This window comes from Simochromis diagramma, unplaced genomic scaffold, assembly GCF_900408965.1.
Source record: "Simochromis diagramma unplaced genomic scaffold, fSimDia1.1 OVJJ01000618.1, whole genome shotgun sequence".
Taxonomy (NCBI): domain Eukaryota; kingdom Metazoa; phylum Chordata; class Actinopteri; order Cichliformes; family Cichlidae; genus Simochromis; species Simochromis diagramma.
In genome coordinates this window covers 140,073-167,524 of record NW_024387423.1, presented here as the reverse complement: position 1 = coordinate 167,524, position 27,452 = coordinate 140,073, and the positions used below count along the sequence as shown (strand labels likewise).

Below are 27,452 nucleotides of genomic sequence, written 5' to 3'. Positions count from 1 at the left end.
CAAAGTGTCTAAATTCTTTAATCTTTAATAAAATGATCAGTGTGGCTGCTCTACCAGGTGAGTTTAACATCCAGGCATCCATGAGAAAGGGAATTTGTGAAATTTAACTGATTAATAAGTTCGCAGGGAGTTAGCTTGCTAGCTTCCATTTTAAGATAATATAACATATTCTGACTGAGGGATTTCTGTAAAAATTAAAACGTACAGCTCTGCTATTATATAAACACATTAGCTCAGTGAAGCTGGAGGATGAACGCTAACTTGATAAAAATTAACATGAGGGTTCTCGATGGTTAGGGACAAATGCGATCGCCAGGATCCTGTAAATGGACCAAACTTCAGACAGGAGAACAACTGAGATAATCCATCCACAATACAAGGTTAGTCAGTAAAATACTGCTGCATGGTCTGGACTGTAGTTACAGCGTAAGGTTTTAAAAACTGAGCTTTAAAACATGCTGCTGATGAATATTGGTAATAAAAACTGAGAGATCACTGACCAATGATCACTGACTTTTTTTTAGGGGCTTGTTCTGATTAAATAGAATAAGACAAAAACTGAACAGCCTTAATAAATGCAGAGTAGTTTGGACCCGGAAGCAGGGTTCATACGCATCACTTAAAGATAATAGATAAGGAAATTTCTCCCCAATTCTGCTCCATAAGTAGCATTAAATGCAGGTATCATGTCCAGGCTCAAAATGGTAGCAGGATCTGGCAAATCTGTCATATCAATCACACTGTAACTGCTGAAAAGCAGCATCTTCCTGAACTGACTGTGGTGAAAGTGAGGATGAATGGACAGCAATTTGACCAACTGCAGGAGAGATGACAGCTCACAGCGAGGCAGACAGCCGCTTAGCCACTGAGTCCTAACCTCTGTCTTTTTCTTTGGCTGTCTTTCTACTGCTCTCTTTCTGCTCATCTGTTTGTTCCTTGCATCACCAAATCATGACTGCTCTCCTTGTTCCAGTTTTATCACACATTTGATTCCTATACTTAAAAAATATCTCCTGAAGAGGCATCATTGATTCAGTCTACAACCCTTCGAGGCATCCCTCTCCCATTCCTTTCCTCTATTCATCAGTATCTTTTCCTCTTCCTTTTCATCCCTCCTTTCATTCCCACACTTCCTTCCACTCCCATTCTCCCTCATCCTTCTTTCCTTCCTTCTTTCCTTCCTTCATCTCCTTCTTAAAACCTCAAACTCGCAGAGAGGATGTAGTGAGGCGAGACCTCGGCGTCGATGGGAAAAAAAAGGGAGAGACCATCAGCTCGCAGACGGAGGGATGCAGAAAAGGTATAGGTTGGAAGGTAGTAGTATAGGCCTTCTAAGTCCTCCCTCCCCCCTCCCCTCCCTCTGTGCATCCCATCAGCCCCCCCCCCCCCCCCTTTCCTGTGCCAGGGTGGTATGACCTGCTGGATTACAAAACAGCCCTCCCATGTGTCTGCCTGTTCTCTGTGCCAGCCGAGAGACAAGCGATACCAAGCTCCTGGAGCACTGATGAGGGCGACAGAGAGGAGGAGAAGAAGAGCGGGAGGAAAAAAGAAAGAGATGAGTAAAGAAGAAAGTGAGTGAGAAAGTGAATAAAGAGTTTCCAAATGGAAAGTAGGAGAGTAAGAGAAAGATGAGGAGAAAGAAGAGGAACGTAGTAGAAAAAGAGGCAGGAAGTATAAAGATATAGCACGGGAAGATAAACACTATAGAAACAAAAAAGGGTGTTCAGGAAGCAGAGAAGGGAGTTTTGAGTGATAGCGAACATACTGTAGATGAAAGCTGTCGGAGGAGTGGGACGCTGAGAAGCATCAGCATTGTCAGAGCATGTTCAGCCCTCAGGGACAGCCAGGGGTAAGTCACACACTACTCTGCTGCACATGCATGCATTCGATATCCACCGCTCTACACGCACGCACGCACACACACACACACACTTTCACTCAGGCGTTTACACACTACAGCATCTCAGTGTATGGATATGCTCCCCTTTCGGAAAGGCCTAAAGGCTACGTTTCATACCTAGTGGACACTTGACAATCTTTCAACAAAGTCTTAAATGCTGTTCCAGTCAGGTTAAACGGTTTTCCAGTTGGTAGGAACATTCTCCTGATGTGGCCAGCCCTGCAGGTTAGAAGCTTTATCGCGCGTTTAACGAAGGAAGATCTCACAGACCTGAAAGGTACCAACTTCTGCACGCAAAATCAACTGTGACAGTGTTTAACGGACATTAACGATGCCTCCATTTGTGATCTGTACTTTTCTTTGTCTTTGTTAGGATACTGTAGCATGTTATCACATAATAGGATTGATCAAGAGCGGAGTCATCAGGGGACAATGGTGTAGAGAGAGTGAGGGGAGCTTTGGCTGCATGGAATCAATTTCATATGATGTCTGACAGGCTGTCATGGAATCATTATGGAAACACCCCCCCCCCCGACACAAAGAGATGCTTTAAAAAGCTGTGTGTGTGTGTGTTTGGATTGTAGTTGTAGTGCACTTACACATTCCTGTAGCACACAATCAACCTGTCATTTGAGCTCAGTTTCAAAATAAGCAAGACCCAAACCAGGTTACAGAAGCCATTTAGAAATTTTTCTGGATGGAAGAGTAATCATGGGTAGAGTTTTTCATGTGAGAGAGGCTTGCCAGTTCTAAGGAGTTGTTAGGCTGATAGTTAGCAGCACTGGACATCAAATTGATTCCTATGCTAGCAGGCAATGGGTCACTAAACCCAGTGGAACTGAAGGATAGAGTGGGTTTTATTGTCTGAATGAGTCCTTGGATTGAGTTGCTTTAACCCCCTGGGGTGGAGGAATTACAGGAAAGGAGGAGGAGAGGGCTGGTGCTCTCAGTGTCGCTGGGCGCTCCGCAGCAGCAGCCATATTAGCTCAGTTACAGGCCTCGGGAGGACAGCTGGGTGGCAGAGGTCGTCATGGTGAAAGGGGAGGCGTCATGGTAAGTGGTTGTCATGGAGACTGTGCATGTGCTTCTGATGAAGTTGAGTGGGTGGGGACCCTGTGGACGAGGCTCACCTGGTCTAGTGAGATCATTATGATTGTTTTCTACCTGGAGCAGTTTTCTTTTTTCATTATTCACAATGTAAGCATTCACATTGCTATTTGGTTTAGTATCTCTGAAAGTCTTAATACTTAATGTTTATTATTTATTCACCAAGAGTAAAAGAAACAGCTGTTAACATGGCAGGACTGGAGAGACAAGGCGGGGTCAGTGGTTTTTTGTCTAAGCTCTGGAAACAAGCTTGCAGCTTGTGTTGATATTGACAGAGTATCAACGCAGCTCTGACACCGTGTGCTTCATTCATTAATCCACAGATAAATTCAGCCTTGCACATGCTCAGAGCTGCTGGTGTCAGATGCATTCAGAAAGCTGTTTTAAACAAAAAAGTTTTTTTTTAAAAAACCCCGCAAGGTCTTTTCATCGTTTAAACTGAGCTGAGTGTCAATTCTGGTGAAGTAAAATATCTCAAAGATGTTTAAATGATCGTGTTCGTGGGCTTGGGATCTCCTTGTTTGCATTGAATGGCACAGAGAGGAGTACACAGAGCTGGGTAGCTCATTACTATGCCAAGATAGAGCAGGTACTGTACATGTGGCACCAGCCCACCCTGCCTCATCCGCCGCCCTCCCCCACAGGTTCCGTTTATCTAAGCTGATATCACACGCGCAAAAACATATATTTTCTCTTATCCTGTTTTCTTTTTCATACTCTATCATAGTACGATCAGTTTACACCCCCACCCCCATCCCCCCATATATCTAAAAGCTTCTTTTATGTGCTAATAATTGCCCAAAGCATTGATACTGATAGCTTATGAGTTTGTATATTTGGCCAGCTTTTATGCCATGAAGCCTCTGTGCTCTCACATGCCAGCGAGCACAAGCGAGAGATAATTTGAATATCTGAAATACACGGAGCAGTTGCTGTATGCAGCGGTGTACTGCAAACCCCCTCCACTCTTCTGTGAATCACACAAACACTTATTGGAAAACGTTTGAATATTTCTCATTAATTCCTATTGTTTCCCTGCTTTGTCGTGACAGGTGTTTGGAACCAGAGCGGAGCTCCAAGCTGGTTTAAAAACGTTGCATTTCTATTATAAAATCCAATAAAAAATTAATCCATACCAAGCATTTATATTAAAAAAAATCTGATTAGTTTTGTATGTTTTATTTGATCCGATCTGCACTAATTCAGTCTGCTTGTCTCGCTGACTGTTTGGTCATCTTTGTGCTCTCTTGTCAAGAGGCTGTGAGGCGGCAGCCTCGGTGGCCAGGCCATCTCAGAGAATACAGCGGTGTCATCATACACGGGGAAACTTGTATTTCACTGAGACTGGCCACTGACCCTGCTGCTGTGTGTGTGTGTGTTTGTGTGTGTCAGTGAGATGGCCTCTGAAGGAAAAGGAGTGGGTATCCATATACTGTGCTTGAGTGAGGGGCTTTGGGTGTGGCATTCACTGACTGAATGCCTTTGTGCCACTCAGATGTGTTTAATCCTCTCGAAATTTGTCTGCATCCTTTTTCTTTTCCTTTAGCTTTGTTAGTTTTATTAAAAGCATTTTCAGAGAATGACATGGAGTGGTGGAAGGGCATGTGTAATAGAACACAGTGTACTATATAAAGAGTCATATCTTCCACCGGGATCGCATTGAAGCTGAGAAAACGCAGACCATCAAAGAAGCTCTCACATACTCATACATTATTTTAAAGTGCTGCTCGATTATGGTTGCAATTAAAGGCTGTAATATATTTATAATATTTTTCAGTCTATCAAAGAAGTTCCTGACATTTAACAGTAAATACAGTAAAGTTTTCTGATGTTAATAAATACTATTCATTTAAAACATTTTTACACATTACATATAAACGCCTGCAGGTGAAATGTCTGTGTGACAAACTTTAACTCTTCATGGCTCCAAAGTCAGATCTCATTGTGTTCACATTAAATCCCAGACAGTAGACAAGTGCTTCTGCACTGCTCTCTACAGGTGAAAACACATTATGAAGGAATAACACAAAACTGAAGAAATATACTGATGAAATCTCACTGCTCACTGGATTTCACCTGCATGTGATCTTTAACAAAAAGGTAATAAATGTATGTTAAGTGAAAGAGCACCTACTAGTTAGTAGAAGGACAATTACAATTATATAGATTTTTCAAATCTATCTTGGTTATAAAAAACGGACAATGGTACACATGGGTCAAGTTTCCTTGAGAACAAACTAACATTTGTATCTGTAGTAGAGCGAGCAATAATTATCATATATAAGCTGCACTAAGTGAACTTTGTGAAAATGGCAACTCAAATCCTCTACTCCACTTCATTCCCATTCACATCCTTGTCCATAGTTTTGTTTTGTTTTTGTTTCTTTACCATAAACCCAATTCCTACTAATACGTATTTGTTATTTCAAATGTATATAACAAGCTTGACCTAAAAAGAAATAGTAAGACATAAGAAAACGCTAAAACATACAGAAAATATGGATATGAAATGTAAGCCTTTTTAAAATAGTAAAAATGTTCATTCATTCTTAATGTTTCCATCATTTGCAGAAAATACCTGCAAGAAAAAGTAGTGAAAATTACCAACAGGTAGGTGTAAGTTCTGTACAGTTAACAGAGTAGAAGGCACATCAGACAACGCTTACTTGAGAATGCACGTGTATTCGTGCACGTTGCTGAAATCCTTTGTTCTCCATCACAGAGTCGATAACAAAGACACTTACCCACAAATCCAATTAGAGTTTTTTTTAAATGGGTGTTTCAACACATCTGTACTTGCAGACATGTTGCAAAATTGTCTAAATTTCACTTTCACTGCAGAGTTAATAATTACAAATGTGACTTCATTTGCACCCTTTTATTTTATTTAATTACACTTCATTTGAAAACTTGTTTAACAAAGCTGCTGAGGAAAGTACAAAGGCTTATCAGATAGGAAGTTAATTAATTTCATCTTATAATTAAAAAAAAAAAATCAAGCCAAAGCAAAAATACGATTTACAAACTTCAGCAGGTGTGTTCTGATTTATTTTAAATAAAAACCATGAAAAAAAAACATAATGCACTTTGGTGCTGGATCAACACAGTATGGTGTGTTCATGGGAGAGCAAAGTGTCTTTTCTTGCATGTGTGTGTGTGTTTTTCTAATTAGTAAGACAGATTGTAAATGTTGCTTGGATAAAATCCTGACCCTCACAACCTGTCTTGTTTCCACAGCAGTGCTGCCTGCTACAAATGCAGCCGGTATGCAGATCAGAACAGGAAGCCAGCTCGGCTTTTTGTCACACACAACCACTTTGCTAAAAGGTAGCCGTCTGCTGTTTTTAAGATTTACGTCTATAAGATTTACACCATGTCTGCACATTCAAAAAATACAGACTGCTAAGTTGACGACTTGGCTGGACTCAAACGCCTCGGTCAGCAGGATATAAACCACAGTGGCTCGGTTCAGACCAGTACTATCACACCAAACTGCCATATCTTAGAACATTAATTAGCTGTCTATCTTTTTTATAAAGGCCTAGAAAATAGCTGAGCTGTGTTAGCGCTTGGACCACCATTCTTTTAGTAACCCTCATTCTCTGTGAAAACACTCCACTCTGCTTCCTGCTCCTCTCCCTTTAAAATGCCAAAGTTGGCCCAGCGGACTTTAATTCCTTAACGCTTCCTCATTAGCCCTGTGTTAAAACATCAGCAGCTTCTTATCCTTGTAATGGCACCATTACATCCATCAATAATGCAGTGGGGGTAAGTACAGGTAGCTTTACTGCCCCTCAGGACTAATAGAACGAACACGAGAGCAGTTTCCTCGCCCAAGTGGCCTCGCCAAACAAGGGTTTGTAAGGGTGTGTGTTTGTTTATCCTCACCCATAATGCCTTTAGTGGATAACACACAAATACGCGCTTATGTAGTCACATGTTACACAGTGTGTACGTGCGAGGAAAACACACATCCTACATTGCTGTATCACAGCAGGGTGCAAAAAGGAAATGTGCGCAATGTAGACAAAGTAACTGTGGAAATATACCACATGCTCTCACAAGCATTGTGCATCACACGCATCACATGATCACATGGTGTGTGAGTGGGAGTCTTTGTGTGCTGTAAGCATATAGAGTGGAGAAAGTGTGTGTGTGTGTGTGTGTGTGTGTGTGTTGGAATTCCTAGAATAAAGAGAGGGTACAAGAAGATAGATTGTTGATGCTGCATGTTTCTTTTTTACTAGACACTGTGAGAAAGTGTGTGTGTGTGTGTGTGTGTGTGTGTGTGTGTGGGAGAGTGCTACTCCTACATGTATCCATCCAGACAGAGCTACGCAGCCGTGTGGGAGGGGTTATGAGAACAATGATGGGTTCTCGTCTCTCCCTCCCTGCACACAGTGTGTATGAGCGCGTGGGAGCACATGCATGATGACTGTGTGTGTGCGTGTGTGTGTGTGTGTGTGTGTGTGTGTGTGTGTGAGAAGGGTGATGGACTCTCACATGTGGCTGTGGAACTGAAAGGTAAGCCCTTTTTCTTTATCTTGGTGGACTCCTTCAGTCTACGGACTTTAAGAATGTTTTGAAATTAATTTTCATATTCTCTCTACACACCTGGAAGATATTTGACTCCTATCTATCACCCTAACATGTCTTAACTGTATGCTCATCTTTCTTTGTTCACGTTGCCTGCCTCTCCACTTTGAGCACTTAGGTACTGTGTCTAAGCGGGATTGAACATATTAAAGAGATTATTGGCTCACAGTAACTCCATCATCCACACCTACCATTTGTCATGTGTCAGTTTCATGTGTGCGTATATTAGCTGTGGGCTGCGACAAACCCTCTGAGACAGTTTACCCTCAGTCCCAATTTGTCCAAACGGTTTACGACAGGGTTCCCCGAGGATACACCTTCCATTTTTCATTGTCTTCCCACGCTTGTCTCGCTCTGTCTGACACACATACATACACACACACACACACACACACACAGAAGCACACAAATGCAGTGCATATGTGTGCATCGTACATGGTGGCAGTGGTGGCATTTCCATATCAAAGACTGTCTCCCATCAAAGGAGCTGTAATGGGCGGTAAACTTTCCATAATCATTTGTTGCGGGCTAATATTAGCTCCTGGCTGTGTAGTGGAATGACATCTGAGGCACAGACAGGAAGAGGAAGCATGGCGGGAGGTGGGAGAATTAGAAGGGAGTAGAGGGTGAAAGGTAGAGGGGTCGTGGAGATGAGGCGAGCGTGAATGAGATGAAGGAAAAGGACAGTGGAAAGAAAAGAAACAGAGCACAAAGGCGTCAGGAGGAAGAGGAAAGAGACAGGCAGTGTGGAGTAATTTCACACGCCTGGTTGCTCCCCGCAGACAGCACACCCCCCTCCACTCCAAAATCTCACACACATGCACACACACCCACATACTACATCTCTGCCCCCCACCCCCACTGGCTGGCGGGGTGGGGGTGGGGGGCAGGCATAGTGGCCCTTTGTTTGACATATAGCTGCACACAAAGACATTCAGACCTGAAATAGCAATGGAGAGTACACCCCTCCACACACACAGAGTCAGACACTCTCATCAGGACCACTTCTGATTGGCTCAAACTAAACAACGTGCTGATGCTGGAGGTTGCCTCTATAATCAAACAATGCTTCTGGTTGCATTTCTCTTTCCAAACGTCTGCACTCTTCTTCTCTGACATTATAAAATGCACTAATAATGAAGCTGCTTCCAAGAGAAGCTGCAAGAGACCTTTGTCTCCCCTCAGACAAAAGAGGAGCTATTGACTCTACAGAGCACATCAGCTCGCTCTGAGACCATTCCTGTCCTGAGGTGATGCGAGTCGACTGTCACCGGCATCCTCGCAGAGACCCGACATGAATCATTACACTGACTGTACAGTTCTCAGCGATCAATGTTTGTTTGTTTTTTTTCGTCTTCCAGTTTTGTATTCAGAACTGAAGCCAGAGTGTCTGTTGTGGGTAGGATTTTTTTTTAAAGGTTTGATGCATATGGATCGTGAGTAAGAGCAGCATTTTGCCTCCATATGGTGCCTGAACGATGAAGGGGCATTCAGTGATAACCCGGCATGAAAGTGATTGGTGCACCAGCGTGCGTGTCTGAATGAAATCAGCCATAGGTTGTTGCATTGTCGGGGCACGGGAGCAGAAGTGCTGTAGTAAATGAAATGTTAAAGCTTTACTTACACCTGTTAGTGCTACTGTGCCGCGCACAAGGGGGCGGCTGCATACTGCATACAGACTTTATGAAAGATTAACGCCACCATGACAGAGACGGGGCAGCCATCTTTGTTTACTACCAGCTTTTCTTTTTGTGTATTACACTGAAGAAGAAACAAAGGTTCGGTCTCGAGGGTTGTGGTGGGGCTGATTTTGTGGCAGTAAAAGAACATCTTACTTTTTTTCTGTTTTGTAGTTAAGGCTTCTTTCCATATTTCAGGGGGGATCTTTTCAATGAGATGACAAGCTTTCTGCAGGAATCTGTGCTAAATGGATTTCACACCACACTCCTCGCAACAGGGGATTTATGGCGCTGGCGGGCAAGAGAGCAGTATCTGCCACCAGAATGTCAGCACTTTCCAATCCGCCATTTGAACTGCAAAACACTGTGGGAAAACACTGTACAAGATAGTTCACGGCATCAGCCCCCCTTGGAATCCTTAAAAAAAAACAAAAAAAACCAAACTTGAAACATAAAACGCAGCTGGTGTTTCTCCATGATAAAACCAGAAGTAAAACCCACGGAGGACACGAAGTCTGTGGGTATATACAAAGTGTAAGGCATTTCTGTTTCTAAGAAGTCTTTGTGAACGTGAGGAAGCCCAACCCTGCATTTTTTTTTCAATATGGAAGTTATTACCACAGTGCTTAATCCTGCACACTGTGTGCAGCTACTTAGAGAGAGAGAGAGAGAGTTAAAGAGAGAGAGAGAGAGAAAGTGTGTGCATGAAGGGGAGGGGAGAGAGGGGGGAGAAAGAGGTGAGGCTTTAATTCCAGCTGAGGATGGCAGGTATGTTAAAACCAGATAAAACGAGACATTAATTGAGTGACAGAGTTTGCCAGTGGGTTTTATCACAGGATACGTGTGTGTGTGTGTGTGTGCAGGCTTGTGAGAAAAAGAGGATTTATGCTTGTGTGGTCTTACTGAGTCTCTCTTTTTTTTTTTCTTTTTTTGGTTTGCTGGTTTTGGGCCATTCCTAGGAGCCCGGTGTGTAGGCAGGAGGTGTGAGAGCGAGGATAGGTGAACCAGGTGCCGCTTCCTTCCTCAGCGTGTGCAGCTGTCTCAAAAGCCTCTTGATCCCAACAGAAACTTGAAATCAGAGAGCTTTGATAGGCCACTCGGAGGGGAGGCTTTAAAAGATGTGAACGTCCTTGCACGTCATTTCTCTTCAGATGCTGTGATTTGTGTCGAAACCTCCAGATTCTCACACAGTTCGAATCACTTCCAGGAAAGAGCAAAAGTGACCCTTTTCTCATACACGGACATACATGAGTCCCGAGTTTGTTAATCCGTGCTCAAAAAGTTTTTGCCACAGTTGAAAGTTAATACTATTCAAGGCCTTGTGTGAGTGCGTCTCCAGCAGCCTCCGTCTGATGCTTTTAGCGGGGCTTTGAGGACACATTTGCTTTCATTTGAGGAGCAGACCGAGGTAATTTTGACCAGACCCTGGAGCCTCTGTGCTCATCTTTTCTATTCCCATCTCTTTTTTAGGCTGCCCTGATTCCATATCCTGGTTTTTTTTGTAGAGGAGGTGAGGGACTATTGTAGCACAAAGTACAGCATTCACTCCGATGGTAACAGAGATACATGTGAACATAACGCACCCCTGAGTGCGCCATATGACGCCTCATTATATTTCACTGACTGATACAGTTCAGGCTTTCACAGGAATTAAAGGCTCGATTTGCCTAAAATACAAACAACACTGTTAGCAAAGTCAGATAAAAGCAACATTATCCACATGGATGCATTAACCTAACCATGGATTTAAGAGTTGTTGATAATTATAAATGATTTAAACAGCTTCTTGGTTCTTCTTCTTCTTCTTCTCCTTTTTTTTTTTTAATTTTTTTTATTTTTACAAATACTAATATCAGTTTGTGTGATCAGTCAGATGATCTGCATATGACTTTGAGCTGACAATGAGCAAAATGGGCCTCATTCATGCATTTGTAAGCCGAATTAATTAAAGCGCAATGTATGGAAGCCTAATAGGTGATTATGTATTTAAATGAATGTTATTTGCATAATATATCCAATATATCCATTTTGTTAATGCTGGTAATCGATTTTTGTGATTGCAGCCTATTTCCAAACATACACAAGAATAATAGCAAACAGTCACTTTTTAATGTGCTTACAAACAACGATAAACTACATTAATGACTTTTATTATTTATTGTTGTTGTTATAGTTCAGTATTATTATTCACCCTGAATGAATAACTCTGTTGCATAGGATTTTGAATGACATAAACAGAATATGCATAAAACACAATAAAGATAAAAAAGAAATAAATCCCTGCATCAGTGGCATCAAGTACAACATGACATGATGTAAGCATGAAAAAGTGAATCGTATTTATCATTTAACATAAGAATTTATATTTTAGTAGCTCCATAATGTAAAGATTATCCACCATACAGTCTTTTCACTTCATAATGTGAAGCTTAAAATTTAAAATTCTATTTAGACGCTTCTTCCTTCCAAGTAACATTTTCAGATTAGTTTGTTGTTAAAAATGAAATATTAATACTTGATAAAATTGTAAATAGTTATGTAATTATTCTATAGCTTTTGCACAGTTCTTGTCTTTTTCCACCTCCGTACAGTTCTGAGTAAATTCATTTGCCAAAAAATAGACAAACACATATTAAAGTTTTACACAGTATAAGTGTATCTTATATAATTAATTCTGTTGAAGCATTACATTTTCTACTGCCATTTTAAGGAAATCATTATTGTGAGTCATTTTGGATGCAATAATCATGCTGTGGAAATTTGATATCATGACAGTCTGCAGCTGCACCCTGTCACAGAAGCAGGTAATCACCTTTCAGATACCTGTTATGAAGAAATCGTGGAAAAATTCAAATTTTTTACACAATATTTTTTATTGTAGGGTCTACCTTACATTATTAAGCACCTTGAGGCGACTGCTGTTGTGATTTTGCGCTGTATAAATAAGGCTGAATTGAATTGAATTGATGATATTTTTTTACCATCTTTAATTCCATGTTGTGGTAAATATATTTTAGCCCTTTGTAATCTGCTATGACAGCACAACTTTTGTTATATTAAAAATTATAATAATAATTAATTCAAACAAAAAAAAACAACCAGATGAGGTGTATTATTTTGGAACTTTTCAGTGTAATCAAAGTGATGTTTTACCACTTTTGCAAGACTGGTTTAGAATCTAATGCATACAATAAAATCAACAGAATTGAATAAGAGTACAAAAACATATTTGCAGGGAATTTTGTGATCAAGCTGTTTAATTATTATAGACTCTTAATTAATATGAAGTTATTATATATTATATATTATACTGAGTGCAAAACTGAATCCATCCTTTTGGGGACTGTGTCTTGCTGACACACCCAGCACCACCAATAACTGTCTCATCTCTGAGGAAAAATATTCAGATTCCATTTAGTCTCCTCTCACACTTAAATCAATAACCATCCACTCTGTTACACCCCAACAACCTCTGCCTCCATTGGTCCAAAGACGGCAGTTGCTTTTTCTCTGAGCCAATTGATGCTGATAATCATAGGTATGGAGCTGCAGGCTGTGCGTGTGCATGATTAACGAGACTGCTATCAACACAAAACGGACCTCAGCGCCGCAGCGCTGCTTGGGACAGACATGGTCAACAGGGAGGTGCATGTATATGTACACACGGATGCAAAGCACATGCATCATATGCCTGTGTGCAGTCGCTGACCATGCTTATGTGATTTATTACAGTTAATTAATACAAAGATTCTATATGTGTGAGGAGTCCCAGTCCAGCCTGTTTAACACACACCACTGGCCCTCTATTATTATTCTTAAAGGAAAACAAATTAATTACTCTGACATTTGCTTTCCTCCCACAGGCCGGCCGTCAGCCTTTATTTGGAGAGCAGAAGCTTTTCCACACTACCTGAAATCAGCTGAGAGGTAGGAATTACTGCAAATGAGTCTGTTTACTGCCTGTTTGCTTCAGCCGTGTGAACATGAAGGTCACTTTCATTTGGCTTTGATTGCACTCATTTGATTGCAATAAATTTATACTTCAAGTTTCTCCTTTTCAGATGTAATAGTTGCAGTGACACCTTGTAACCAAACTCTGTGTGAGAAAAGAAAAAAACAATGCTGTTCCACCCATGTCGGAATTTAATTGCACCTAATCATGGGTCCAAATTGAATAATAATATTTTTATTATATTTTATTTTTATATATATATATTTTTATATTTTAATTGAATAAAATAAATTACATTTAACAAGTATAGCTCCATAAATTAATGAAAAGCATTTGCTTTTTTGTGGTTTCCACTGGTTACTCTGGTTGGCAGTCAGGTCAAGGTCACACTCTGCATGCCTCCTCTGTATAAAACTGCCTGTTTGTTCAGTCGGGCTGGTTCCACTGCTGATTAGGAGGCCACTGTGGCTGATAGTGTGAAGTGGCAGCAGGACGACTCCTCGTCCTGGAAACTTCCATGATTCAGCTGAAATGCATCAAGGCAGCTATTTTAAAGGCGACTCTAACATTCGGAATTATCCATATTTTTCCAAAGACGATGATACAAAGGCAGTTATTTTAATTAGAGTCTCTTATTTTTATGCTAAGGTCTTATAAATTGTGTTTTATATATATACAAAAAAGACATAGTGACACAGTAACAAAGGACCATTATTTCCTAACATGTCTATAAAAATGAGTGGGTGCTCATTTATTTTCATATATGGATAAAGTGTTTTTCAATTACTCTGTGATAAGAAATGCAATTACTAACTAAATGGGTTTTTGGAGAATTTTTTTCATGAATGAATGAAACAACATATTCATAAAGTTCATCACAGTCAGTAGGAGGTGGTTGGGGTGTATGATGGCCATACTAAGTGCTGACTAATTTATGTCCAGCAAAGCATCTTTAAAGAATAAAGATAAATAATAACCTTGTATTTTTATTATTTTTATTTTTTAAATAATATTTTCTCACATTAAAACAACTTTTTATCGCATGTTCTATTTGTAATGATTCACAGGCACACATATTATAATCTACTTGCTCCAGTGTTTTTGGAGCAAGTCGGTTTTGCCTTGCTCCAAAAGCATTAAACCAGACATCAACTGCCTTACTGCACACTGACGTCTTTTACTTTTTAGAATTTTGATATATTCTGCTACTTTCACTTGTGGTGGAGTAGTTTATTACTTGTACCTGGTGGCAGACATAAATCCAGTTAAATTCTCTTCTGTCAACACACACTGATGTCTACAGTGACAAAATATGATGAATAGGCTCTGGTTCTTTACACACAGTGTGAGCTACATAATGCAGTGTTGGTCAGTTCTAACATGTATACTACGAAAATGGTTTCTGCCAGCCGGCTGAGCTTCACGTCAAGCTGTCCTCTGGCATAGCTGTGTGTCCACTGTGACAGACCACTTTCATAAAGTCTCTGCCTGTCAGTCCATTCAGCAAATCATGCCCCACTGGAACTACTCTCCTTCCCCTAGCTCTGTTTTCTTTCTCTCTCACACACACAGATCCCTGGGGAGCTTGGCAGACATCCTACTCAGTTAACTAGAGGGATAAAGCAAACTGTCTGCACAGCTCTTGAGGAACGCCATAGCAACCTTTTCTCTCTTCCGAATAATCCCACACTTTCACTCTTATCCCTGAAAGTTCTTCCTTTGCTCGAAAAATCGACACTAAACACACAACAAACTTGCTCATAAAGACCAGGAGATAATGCTCTTGTGTCTGAGAATGTTTTAATTAGTTTTGAGTTCTGGGTTGGATTCAATCAGATAATCCTGCCTCTGCTCGTCTGCACCTGCTTCGTGGCTGTGAGTCACTGTATTCAATTTGCATTTGCACTCTTCGAAGCATGGAACAAATTACATAATTGCTTAAATGCTTGAATGTATTTTTTTTTCTTTTCCTTTCTCTTTTTTGTTACACAACTGGCACATCCAGCTCCTTGCACGATTAATCATTTTCATCCCTGACTTCATTTTTCTTCCATCATTTTCACATTAGGATTAATATGACAAAAGCTGTCTCCTTCACCTGGCTCAATCAGCTAAGCTATATTTCAGCCTTATTACAGATCTTATCATTTAATGTGGCCTGGAAATGACTCCAGCCACGGTGCAGCCTAAAGGTAGTTACCTCCCATTTTAAATTGCTCTGCGGGAAGGATTATAAAAGTGACACACATTCTGGGATGCTGGGCCTTAGAGTTCACACTGGAGCTAATTAGGGAAAGCAACAATTTAATCTGTGATTCGCTACCACAGGCTCTTGCAGATGACAACTCAATTTGGTGCTCTGTACACAGAGAGGAGAGAACCAGATGTGAACATTTCTCACATGTGTGTGACAAGAGTGCTTGTCTTCCATTCCTTTCTATCCCTCCTAACCTTCCCTCACCCTCCCTTTCTTCACCTCTGTCTCATAGCTTCCTTCCTGTCTCTTTCTGTTCCCGTCTTTCTAATTGTGGATGCCAGCTGCTTCAGAGCCTCTGCTGCTGCTGCTGTGGTGCCACGCCTGCGAAGTGTCCAGCCCAGAGTCCCTCTCTCTTTTCTCCCCCTCTCTGCAGCTTCAACACAATAGCTCCCCCATCATGAAATTATCAGTGGCTCCATGGCCTCTCCTTGCGACACCGTGACACACCACTTTGTTGCATTGTGCCTCTTACTTGCAGGCACAGATGGCGGTATTGTTGGGGTTCTCTGTCAGAGTGCTGACACACGGTTCCTAAAAAGGAAAAGAAAAACAGCAGGGAGAGGGATGAGAGTGACAGTAAACACTGGTTAGCACTGTCCTCTTAAGGCAAAAGGTGGGAGTCCCTCAGGTAGTCCAGCTTCCTCCCACATCCCAAAGACATCCACATTAGGCTAACTGGTGATTCTAAATCAGGATGTGCAGTAAAGTTCTGTACAGCCTACAGACTTTTAAGTGGACGCTAAGACTAGAGCAGTATATAAATACAAAGTCTGGTTCCATTTCCACACCCATAAGATGCTTTAAAATTAATTTCATTAAACAGGATGCAGCAGGGTTTAGATTAAAGGTTGCTGATCCTACCAAAAAGGCACTAATATAGGTGACATGTCAAAACATTAAGGCAGCAAAGCTCAAGAAAAGATAACAACATACCAGATTTTTCCAGTTAAATAAAGCTAATACTGCCGTTTACAGTCAGCTACACCGTAAAAAAAAAATCCTAAAAAAACAGTAACATTCCGGCAGCTCGGGCGCCAAAATAATACCATAAAATAACAGAAAATAACTTGCATGAAAATACGGTTATTTTCAGTAATGACAATACAGTTTGTTGCCCTAACTTTACATGGAATTTTGCCTTTTTCAAGTGCTTTTAAACATTAAATTAGGAACAATTTAATGTGATTAAACAATGAAATTACCAATAAACAAGGTCAATGAATGCGGCAATATGAATAATAATACTTAAATGTACAGAAATATATAGTTAACAGTTGGTTTAAATAATAATTGATTGCATTCATATAGCACTTTATGAGACCCTCAAAGTGCTTTACAATTCCACTTTATAATTCCCCTCTGGCCATCACCAGTAGATAGCAGGTGAAGTGTCTTGCCCAAGGACACAACGACCGAGAGTGTCCGATCCAGGGCTTGAACCGGCAACCTTCTGATTACAAGGCGAACTGCCAACTCTTGAGCCGCGCTCGCCCTAAATAATAATAATAAATATATATGTAAACATTTTAGAACACTATATTTATTTAAGTCCACAGTATGCTTATAATTTGCAGAATTTGGAACTGTTTGCATTTCATCTTATATAATTAATTCTGTTGAAGCATATATATTTCACATCTTATTATCCAGTATAATTCCATTTTTATTTTGTTTCCAGTGTTAAAATAGTAAAATATTCCAGGTCTTTTGCATTATCTTAATCTCTTTGTGCTATGCTGCATAGAAACAGCCCTGTTGCTGAGCTATTTTCCTAACTTAAACCAAAATAGTGTCCTCCTCCAGTGTAGCTCTGTAAATTATATTTGAACTGACAGAACAATCAGTATGATATCCACATCAGTTAAATAAATTTTTTTAGAGATGGTAAAGGCATTAATATAAATATAATGTGGTGTACAAATTTAAAAACTAAAGATTTGACATGTTTTTGTGAGCTCTCTGGCACAAAATGGAAAAAGACATATTTGTTAGTTGGTTTTGGTTCTTTTCTTGGGATTTGTAGGCACAAAGAAAAAAATCTCAGAGTTTTCAGAGTGCTGTGCACATGTACCTACATTTGAGCATGTGTGTTCCTGTAGCATCCTCTAAACCACAGAGACTTTGATAGCAGCCCATGCAGAGCAACAGACACAGACCAATGGCTTTCTCTAATGAGCAGACTGTTGTTGGTCTGCCGTGGGGACCCTGCTTCAGGGCTGGCACACATTGCAAGATTTTATGAACTAATTAAGCACTAAAAGTTGCCTTCTTTGACAAGAAAGTCCAGATTTTTATGCAAAGTCAAAGAAAACTACTGGGGGATGGGAAAAACATCGGAAATTTCATTCCTATGTTTCATTTGCATTTGCAGTTCAAGTTTAGACCAGATCTACCAGCACAGAAAGAGACAGTTTGCTGTTGATAGGTGTTAATGAATCTTCCTGAAGCTCTGCCACTGTCCTGATATGACCTGGAGATACTGCCACATTTACTTTGGAGAGAAAATGAAGGGTTAGGTAAGTATTAAAACCAAACAGCTGCTTAAATTTTAGCATGTATAGCTAATTTTACTCCATAAAACAGCTTTCTTATGTTTAACTGACTGTTTTAAACAAAGCTGACAGGTGGATGCAAACACAAGTTACCCCTCTATGGGGATTCACCTCTTCTAATTCCAGTCACCGCATTAGGTTGTCACGTTTGTCGTGTGAGTGGCAGTTTTAATGGAATTATCAAGAGTGTGTGTTTATGCTTTGTGTAGTTTTGTGATGCCTTAAGTGCAACATTCAGAGTTTAATTCTTTATGGTTTTAAATGGTCACTTTTTTCTAATTAGTTAAACATAAAGTAATGAAACCTTTCTGACCTTGAAAACTGATTCTGACTCGAGGAAAAACAAATATCAAAAAGTTCAGTCCGTGTTTTTCAGAGCATTTACATTAATGCTCTTTCCAGGTGTTTCCCACATCAATGTTAAGAGCTCCTTTGTGCTGATGATCTGCAGCACTGAAACATAGTTTAAATGAACAGAAAAGACAAGATAAGGATGCTGAAAATGAACCGCCAGGAAACAGACACATCCACTGGGAGAGGCTAAAAAACAATATATAGTTTTGCTTAATGCCTGGGGTTTTTTTTCCCAAGAGTCCCTGCAGATACATTTGTGAATAAAAGCTGAATTACCTTCCCCAAATTCTGGAGCATGAATGTTGTAAAATTAGCTGCGATGTCACAAAATCCTGCTTGCAGATCCACGTGTCAAGCTCGGAGTTGAGGTGAGCACAGAGGAATGTTCCCTTCTTCAGCAGATGAAGATGTGGAAACAGCCCTCTGGTGTCAAACTCTACAACATCATAGTGACAAAAACATATTTTTGGTGAGTATCAAAAGGAATTTCCTCTGAGATCAGGCTCTGTCACTACATTTTGAACATGCGGTACCAGTCACTCAGCCCGGGGATTGTTCCAAATTCCTCGATCCTATTAGATGACGCATGTCAGGAAGTCACATTTTGCATTTCCTAAGCTGTAAATGCAGCTCAATCTGTAGATCAGCTACATTTTTCTGTGACTCATGAGAAGACTGCAACTTTAACTGTGCAGCTCCTTTCAAGCAGCAGTGGAGTTCACCTCCACGTTTCCCTCCTTGCTCTGGGAATCTGGAAAGACGTTAGATTGGCAGGTCGGGCTGCTGTCAGTATCTGTCTCCGTCACCTGTCCTGCTCGGCAGCCAGCTGCTCCGCCTGTGATAAGACTGGAGTTTATTCTGAGGCTGAAAATACCGGACTCAGTCTGGCTGCGTGCCGATCGCCTAGCCTCTCTGTCTTCTCACAAACCAGATTACAGATTTCTCACTGTCATTCAGTCGGCCGCGATGAGGGTGAACGAGCTTGTTTGTAAATTCCTTTTGTGTTTTTTTTCTGGTAATTTTTTTGAATTCATAGCTGAGAAACTGTTTTGTTTCTACACTCTCATCCTGTCACTGAAGTTGAATAATGGATTTGATTCACAGTTAAATCTTAAAATAGGAAAACATCTGCTTGAGCAATGAACAGGCCTTTAATGGCGGTACGCTGGAATCAAAAGATTCTGGTTATGCTTTAAACTGACATATTTATAAAAAAGAATGCGACTTAATGAATGACTGGGTTAATGCAGAATTCCTGCTGCTCTCCTCATTTCTCACAAGTGTCAGCTACCTTCAGCTCCTCGTTCTCCTCCTCCTCCTCCTTCTGAAATGAATGATGTTAAATCAATGATGCCAATGTCAGCCACTGCCTGCATGACTGATCTGAATAAAATGGGCAAGGATCCATTAGGAAACAAAAAGCTTGCTTTTATCCAGCAGGCACTCTCTGTTTCTCCTCTCCATCTTCTGTCTTCCCCACACTCCGCTCTGCGTAATGCAGCGTAAGCACAGCTGTCTAAAAGCAGCATGAAGGATAGACGTCTCTTACAGGAGCTGAGGGAAGAAGGAAGGAGGTGGGGAAGGCTTGGACTCTACCTCTTCAAAGACTATCAGAAGTATCACTTGAAGCTCTTTTCTCAACTGAGTGGTACTGGGGTTACTGAGGGTGCTTTCTGCCTTTGCAGCTAACCTGCAAACTGTCCTGATGGTTGTCAAACCACATCTTAACTAATACATACGAAGGTGTCACAACTCGTTATTAAAGATACACAGTTGTTGTCTCTGTTGTCTTGTGTTTACAGGGGAAAGAGTTAAGCCCAAACCTTTAATAACAACTTTGATGATAACATGAACCTACGCGGTATTTTTAATAACCAAAGCTTTAATTGTCCTATTAGACCATGGGAAATCTTTCCCTAAATTTAAGTTCAGTCAGGACCACCCATCTGTCAAAGGCAGGTTGTTATTTCTATTCTGGGACCCCCGCCCCCATCCTTCCATGGAAAGCATAAGGCAGAGAGTGCAGCAGATAGACCCCAGCACACAACAGGACTGTCCTTAATTATTCTGATTAAGTCAGGTGCAGCAGAAAGGGAGGAGCTGGGTTGCAAAGTGGTATGCAAACACCTGCTGTAGCAGTGGACAGACTGAGGGAGCTTAAATAACACAGCCACTAGGAGATTTATTAGTAGGATGTCAGTCAGTAGTATTGCATTGTGGGCTGGCAGCTGCCAGCCTTGCAGAAGAGAGGCACCAAGAGGGTTTTGTCCTGTACTCAGTGCAGCCAGTGACCACCTCAGGCAGACAGCTGAGGCTTGATACAGAGAGAGATACACTGTAAAAAAATTGTAATATAAAAGTATTTTACTGTGTATTTTACAGTGTTGTACTGTTCTTCTAGAATATCATTAAATTCACATAAATAGACTGTGATTTTACATTTCAAATGTAAATTAACGTAAAATCACTGTAAATGTAATAAAACATAAGTTTCTTGTTTTTTAAATGTATCAGTCTGTACATATGCATATTTAGATTGTTAAAATAGATTCACAAATGTATCATAATTTCATAAATATTTGTCCGTTATTTGAAAGATTGAACTGTTAAATTCAATGCTATGGAAAAATATATAAAATGATTTGTATAAACGTTTTTTACATCAAATAATAATTATTATTATTGCTATTTAGGGCGAGCGCGGTTCAAGAGTTGGGAGTTCGCCGGTTCGAGCCCCGGCTCGGAAACTCTCGGTCGTTGTGTCCTTGGGCAAGACACTTCAGCTACCACCTACTGGTGATGGCCAGAGGGGAATTATAAAGTAGAATTGTAAAGCGCTTTGAGGGTCTCATAAAGCGCTATATGAATACAATCCATTATTATTTAAACCAACTGTTAACTGTATATTTCTGTACATTTAAGTATTATTATTCATATTGCCACATTCATTGACCTTGTTTATTGGTAATTTCATTGTTTAATCACATTAAATTGTGCCTAATTTAATGTTTAAAAGCACTTGAAAAAGGCAAAATCCCATGTAAAGTTAGGGCAACAAACTGTATTGTCATTACTGAAAATAACCGTATTTTCATGGGAAAGTTATTTTCTGTTATTTTCTGGTATTATTTTGGCGCATCAGCTGCCGGAATATTACGTTTTTTTAGGATTTTTTTTTTTTTACGGTGTACGTTGCAATAGGCCTAGGCTGCTGGGGCTTCCCATGATGCACTGAGTGTTTCTTCTTCATTCACTATGTGTCTATACACGTGCAGTTAATCATTAGTTATCAGTAGTCTCTGGCTCTTTTACATAGCGTGTCTTTGTCCTGTCCTTCCTCCCATCACCCCCAACAGATCGTGGCAGATCTTGTTCTGGTGGCGGTTTCTTCCTGTTTAAGGGGAGTTTTTCCTTCCCACCATTTCCAGGGGTTCTAACTGTTTCATCACTAGAGTTATAGCTCAGATGTTTAAGTTCTTAACCTGTCTTAACCAGTAAATTACCTTGGCATTGTTGTCATAAACAGACATTTTTTTTAAGACTCCAGTGATTAGCAAATTTTACACCAGGTGGAGGCATAGTGTGCTGCCACAAAAGCCATGATAGAAAAGCTTAATAAATAATGTGAAGAAAAAATATTAGATATATAAAACTAAAGCTGTTTAGATATCTTTACTTTGCATATTAGATATGTAAAGTAAAGAAAACTGTTAAAGAAATGTTCCCATTCTAACCATCAACCCCCCAGCAAAACGTAATAAGACATGAAAGTCAAAATGATTAAGAAGGTCTGAACATTTAATATTCAAGAATTAAATAAAGCAATGATAAACACCAACAGCTAAGAGCAGAAGAAGAGTGAAACAGATGTCTCTTTCACAGCAGCATGCTTTTTGGAATTTTTTTATTCCTTGCATTAGAGCAGACCTTCCCAAAGTGTGGGGCCCGCCCCCTGGGGGGGGGGCGCAGAGCCATTGTGGGGGGGCGAGATATGAGAAGCCAAAGAATAGAAAATATGGTGAAGCATATCTTGCCTTTAGCTTCACCTGCACAAGTGCCAAGGTAGGTCTCCCCTGCATAATTGGTCTTTCCTTCGTCGGGAGCATGCGCTGGGCTCTCCAAATCACGGACAAACAGTATCCCATATTCTTGATTTTTAGTTCACAAACACTTCTTATAATGACTAACTACTCCTGACATTTTGGAGATGTTAGCTCTTTATACAGCAAAGTTACTGTGGGATACAAATAATGTCAGGCTGATCCTGCCACGATTTGTTCCCCCTGTCTAAATCAGGGACAAACAGTATCCCACAGCTGTTTATGTTTTTAAACCCATTTTGCACAGAGAGGCCTTTTTTGAAAAATGTATTGATAGCAATGTTGAATATTATTACACAGGAAAAAAACAACTACACGTAAAATAATTATATCGTGATGCCTCTGCCTTTCTAAACGGAGGGACAGTAACTGCGTGTGTATATGTAAGCGTGTAAAAACTGAAGATAATCAGATTAACAGTAATAGTATTTTGTCTCTATTTGCCGTTCTGCAATTCATCTCATGTAAAGAATAACGTGGCGCGCAGCGTGACGTGCAAAAAGACACATACCTTTGACGTTGAGTGATGAACCCTGTATTCCTCGTCCACACGTAAACGCATAAAAGGAGTTTTAAAAAATCTCAGTTTTCGGTGATTCGAAACGCTGTTTACGTGTGGACGAAACAGCTGCGTTTTCAGAAATACCCGTGTAGGTGTGGACGTAGCGTAAAAGAGTTAGTAGTTTATTTTCTTACTACCTGTAATTTATTGCAGATTACTTGTATTTGCTTAATTGTTTACTAAATGTTTGAGGTGTGAAATAAACCGCAATGGAGCAAAACATGGATGTGTGTGGTTGGAGGATGTGTTTGTGCGTGAGTGCGTGTGTGTGTGTGTGTGTGTGGCGGGGGGTGGGGGACATTTTTCTTGTAAACCAAAGGGGGGCCTTGCAAAAAAAGTTTGGGAACCACTGCATTAGAGCAAGTGACCTTTGAGAGGAACCAGAAAAGAGGCTGAGTGGCAGCTCTGTTTGCTGCTCTCTTAATGCATCTGTTGTTTCAATTCTTAGCAGATGTCAAAATATTAGAAGTTCCTAATATTACAACGAAGTATTGGTTTAACACTGGATCATTCACTACAGGGAAACCTCCACCACCCTCACTTTCTGCCTCTGTACACACACTAACAGCATTGGCACTGAAGTCTCTGCAACTGTACACACACTGATGTGTACGGACAAATACATATGAGCCTTTTCTGACAAAGTGCACTGCGATCCACTTTTTCACAAGCTCTGTGCAGTCGTATGTGTGACTCGGTCCAAATTAACTGGTGATGTAAAGGCTGCTGAGAGAGTTGGGTGGTAAAGCTTAAAATCATTCTGGACAGTCAGAGAAGGAAAGAGTTCTGGAGTCATGCACTTGGATGTTTTAAAGGAAAAGGAAAGATCCTGTGAGCTGTGGTAAAATATGAAAGGTTTTCAGACTTGCTGGAACATAAAACAAAACAGAAATCAATGGAAGCTTTTAAAAAAGTCATTGCCCAAAATCTTCAAACTGAAATGCTAGATCTAAACTGTGTTTCCTCCAATAGCGTTTTGTGACTGAACTGTGACTGAGCTTCCCCCTCTATTTCCACACGCACACACACACACAGCTTTCTCCGGCTCCTAATCCCTCAGGCTAGTTTTGATTGTTACTTAAATCTTTGTGTTCCTTCCCTCTGAAAAGACAAAAAAATCCCCCCACATTTTGCACTTCTTTTCCTCCTTCCTCACTCAAGTGTTTCTATCCATTATGCGCAGTGACATTCTTTGTCTGAAGGACACTGGCGTTGAGCCAAGAGGCTTCCGCTGGGCTGGCCGAGGCGTTTAATTGAAACCGTAAAAGAACTTTCTTTTGGCACAAAAGCCCTTATGTGTGCTTTGTCACAATTAGATTGACCAGAAAGGCCAGCAGACCTGATAAAAAGGGATTAGAAAAAATGCTTGGATATTATGTTCAGTGTGACATGGCCGCTTGTGGAAGAATTAGTGCAGGCCTGACCCGTCCTGGATTAGTCAGGCAAAAGGACAAACCTGTGATTAATGGAGTGGTCAGAGGCTACACTTACAACCCAGTTTCACAACACCTCCTGCACACCTCCCATGGTATTGTAAACTGTCCCTCTCGAGAGCTGTCCAGCACAGCACCTCAGAACAGCAGGGTGCAACTTCATCCTGTGAGGTTGCCCGCTGTGAGGGTGCAGAGTTTGGCCTAAAGGGGGCGACACAGTCAGGTTGCCAGGAATATCTGTTACGTCAAACAGCCCAGTGTAGTCAGCCCCAGTCAGCAGGGCCCAAACCGGTGGAGTGAGGTGCCCCCACCCCCAGACCAAAATATGATTTATGCCAACATGGGTGGTCCAGGAAAAGATCAGATTTGACCATCCTCAATAAATCACATTGTTCTATTAGAATTACAATATGGATAAATATACAATATAGATGCAGTGCCCAGGTCCACAGTTACCACACACTGATGGTGACCTAGGCTAATATAATACATTATAATACAACAGCATGTTCTATACTTTGTTATTATTTTGCCACATTATTTTATTATGACTTTTTTTACATGCATTACAGTAACAAATTATTACCTTTTAAATATATAACAATTAGAATACAAAAACAGACATTTCTGAACAGCTATAATTATCATAACAAAGTAAACTTGATATTTATTCCTAAACAGAGAAACAAATTTTCTAAACAATGAAACATATTTGTAAAATTGATATTTGATTATTTAATGCATGTCCAACACGTAATTAAAGTAATAACCAAAATTTTTTTACAATGATTGGGCTTTGAGCGTGATTTTAAAACTTTGGTACAGTATTTTGTAAAAGTTTATAGTACCAGGAAATGTGGAGGTTTTGATCAGGTCTTAGGTGCCGTAAAGATTTCATTTAGCTCACATCTTGTTATAAATGTTAGTCCGCTCCAGGAATAAAGGCAACCTGCCTGTTAGGACAGCCAGAGGTTTAAATGACAGTATAGGGGGAAACAATGATTTTAAGAATTCACGTTTATGTTAGCACAATAAACTGATACACTTCAGTTAATGTAGCAACAAGACAATCAGAGCACTTTTTAAACAAGAAATTCTCTCAAGTTGACAGATAAAACAAGACACACAGTTTAATTGAGTGAACACCATCATGAGGACAGATACTTCCTTCCACAGTATGAAGCCTCTGGGTGTCTGTCTGTCCCAGAAGAGTTAGATTGGGGTGAAGTGCCTACTTAGGCGAAATATTTTGGGTAACTGCCAAAGTGCCCAAGTGCCGTTTAAGATGGCAAGCATTTTGATTTTTAACAGAGCTCTGTGGGAGAGCTGACTAAAGGCATCCCATTAATAACAGAAATATAAATACTGCACATGACACATCCCAGATCTGACTAGCTGCTGCCATAAATAAGAAGAATCAAGCACACAGTTATAAAAGAGGAACAAAAGAGCCTGGCACAGCATGACAGACTCACCAAACACCCACATTTTAGTGGTCAGGAGTTCAGGTTTTTCCCTTTGATGCCCGAATGGCTGAACTTTGATTAACAGTAATATTTTTATGTTTTGGATTTTGATACCAAAGTATCAGGACACAAATTGGATGGCATTCTTCATATTTCATAGACTGACAAATTCTTTCTAACTCTATTTTGCTCCTGGCTCTTAAACGTCATGACTCTTTAGGACCCGGTCATTGCACAATTGCACAAAGCCTGTACACAATTCTGTTAACAATTCCAACATACAGACATACCAGGAAACTGATTTTCCAAACATGCCCTGTTATACTGAAGCCCTGCATGCAGATCATTTTCCTGTAAACCTACTTTACAGTGACATTACTCTGAGCTTTGGTACACAGCGGGCCGCTTCAAGGTGGATTAAGGCTTGCCGCTGTGAAACCAAAGTTATTCTCAGCTCCATCATGGCCCTAACCTCAATTCCAAAGCACTTTAAAAATAGGCAATAAATAGAGCACTGTTACATCCAAGGACCCTGCTTAGCATTTCACTTTGCAGTCACACACTTTTTTTTTTTTGGCTAAAGATGTGTTTATGTAGCTGAGTCCTGTGTGATGTTTACGGCTGTCCTTGGGTCACAACCTGCTTCTTCAACTTTAATTCTCAAACACTACATTTGCATTGAAAGCTAATCCTCCAGAATGAAATTAATGTTCCTGTTTCTGCCTCATTATCTCCAGGTTTGCAAGCTGCCAGCATCAGATCATCGTCCTCAAAGTGTTGGGGCAAGAAGGAAAGATGTTGGGTGCCCCCCGGTGGAGACTGTGTACTGTGTGCAAAGTGCTCCCCGCTCTCCTTTCAGTGTTTGTTAGTTAATCACCATCTGCTGCTGCTGCAGTTAGTTGTATAGCAAGAGTGGAGAGGAAAGGTGAGTATTCTCAGTCAACCAGCTTCTCATGCAAATAAATGGTTTTAATGGCTCCACAGTGTGATGAACAAAAAAGCTTCAAAAATACTGGTTGACAGTTTGACTTGGTCCTGTCACTGAAGATTAGATTCCATTAGCTACCACAGCACTGATGGGTGGGGAGGGTCAGCTGGTGTTGTGAATCAGGCCGCTGAAGTGTCACGCACGGCTTTTTCACAACACCAGGGTTCCTCCCTACTACTTCCTGCTAGGACACATCCACAACATGTCTCTGCACAATGCTGTACATTAGAATACAGCAAAACACAAAGTGTAAATGTACGAGTTACTAACAAGTTTTTAAGGAATGTCATTTCATTGTTAAACAGTAAATAACTATTAACTTGTGACTTATTACCAATAGTATCGTGTTACCTACCAGCTTTGGAACAGTTTGCTATTATCACTATCATCTACACTGTTGTGCCCTTTTGAAACTGAAAAAAAAAATACACACACACACATATATATATATATTAGGGGTGCAACGATACACAAAATTCACGGTTTGGTTCGATACTTTGGTGTCA

The 27,452-nt window shown here is 40.4% G+C and overlaps 1 long non-coding RNA gene across 4 annotated transcripts; it reads left to right on the top strand.

Annotated features, from left to right (window-relative positions):
* The first annotated feature begins 1,423 nt into the window (after window positions 1–1,423).
* LOC120722206 lies at window positions 1,424–27,386 on the top strand. Of its 4 annotated transcripts, none has more exons than XR_005693376.1 (3): window positions 1,424–1,849; window positions 13,146–13,209; window positions 26,696–27,386. It is a non-coding gene; the product is annotated as an uncharacterized LOC120722206 (long non-coding RNA). The 4 variants fall into 4 exon arrangements; XR_005693377.1 differs by having other exon boundaries at window positions 1,424–7,531; XR_005693378.1 differs by lacking the exon at window positions 26,696–27,386 and adding an exon at window positions 17,863–20,809.
* Window positions 27,387–27,452: the final 66 nt, after the last annotated feature.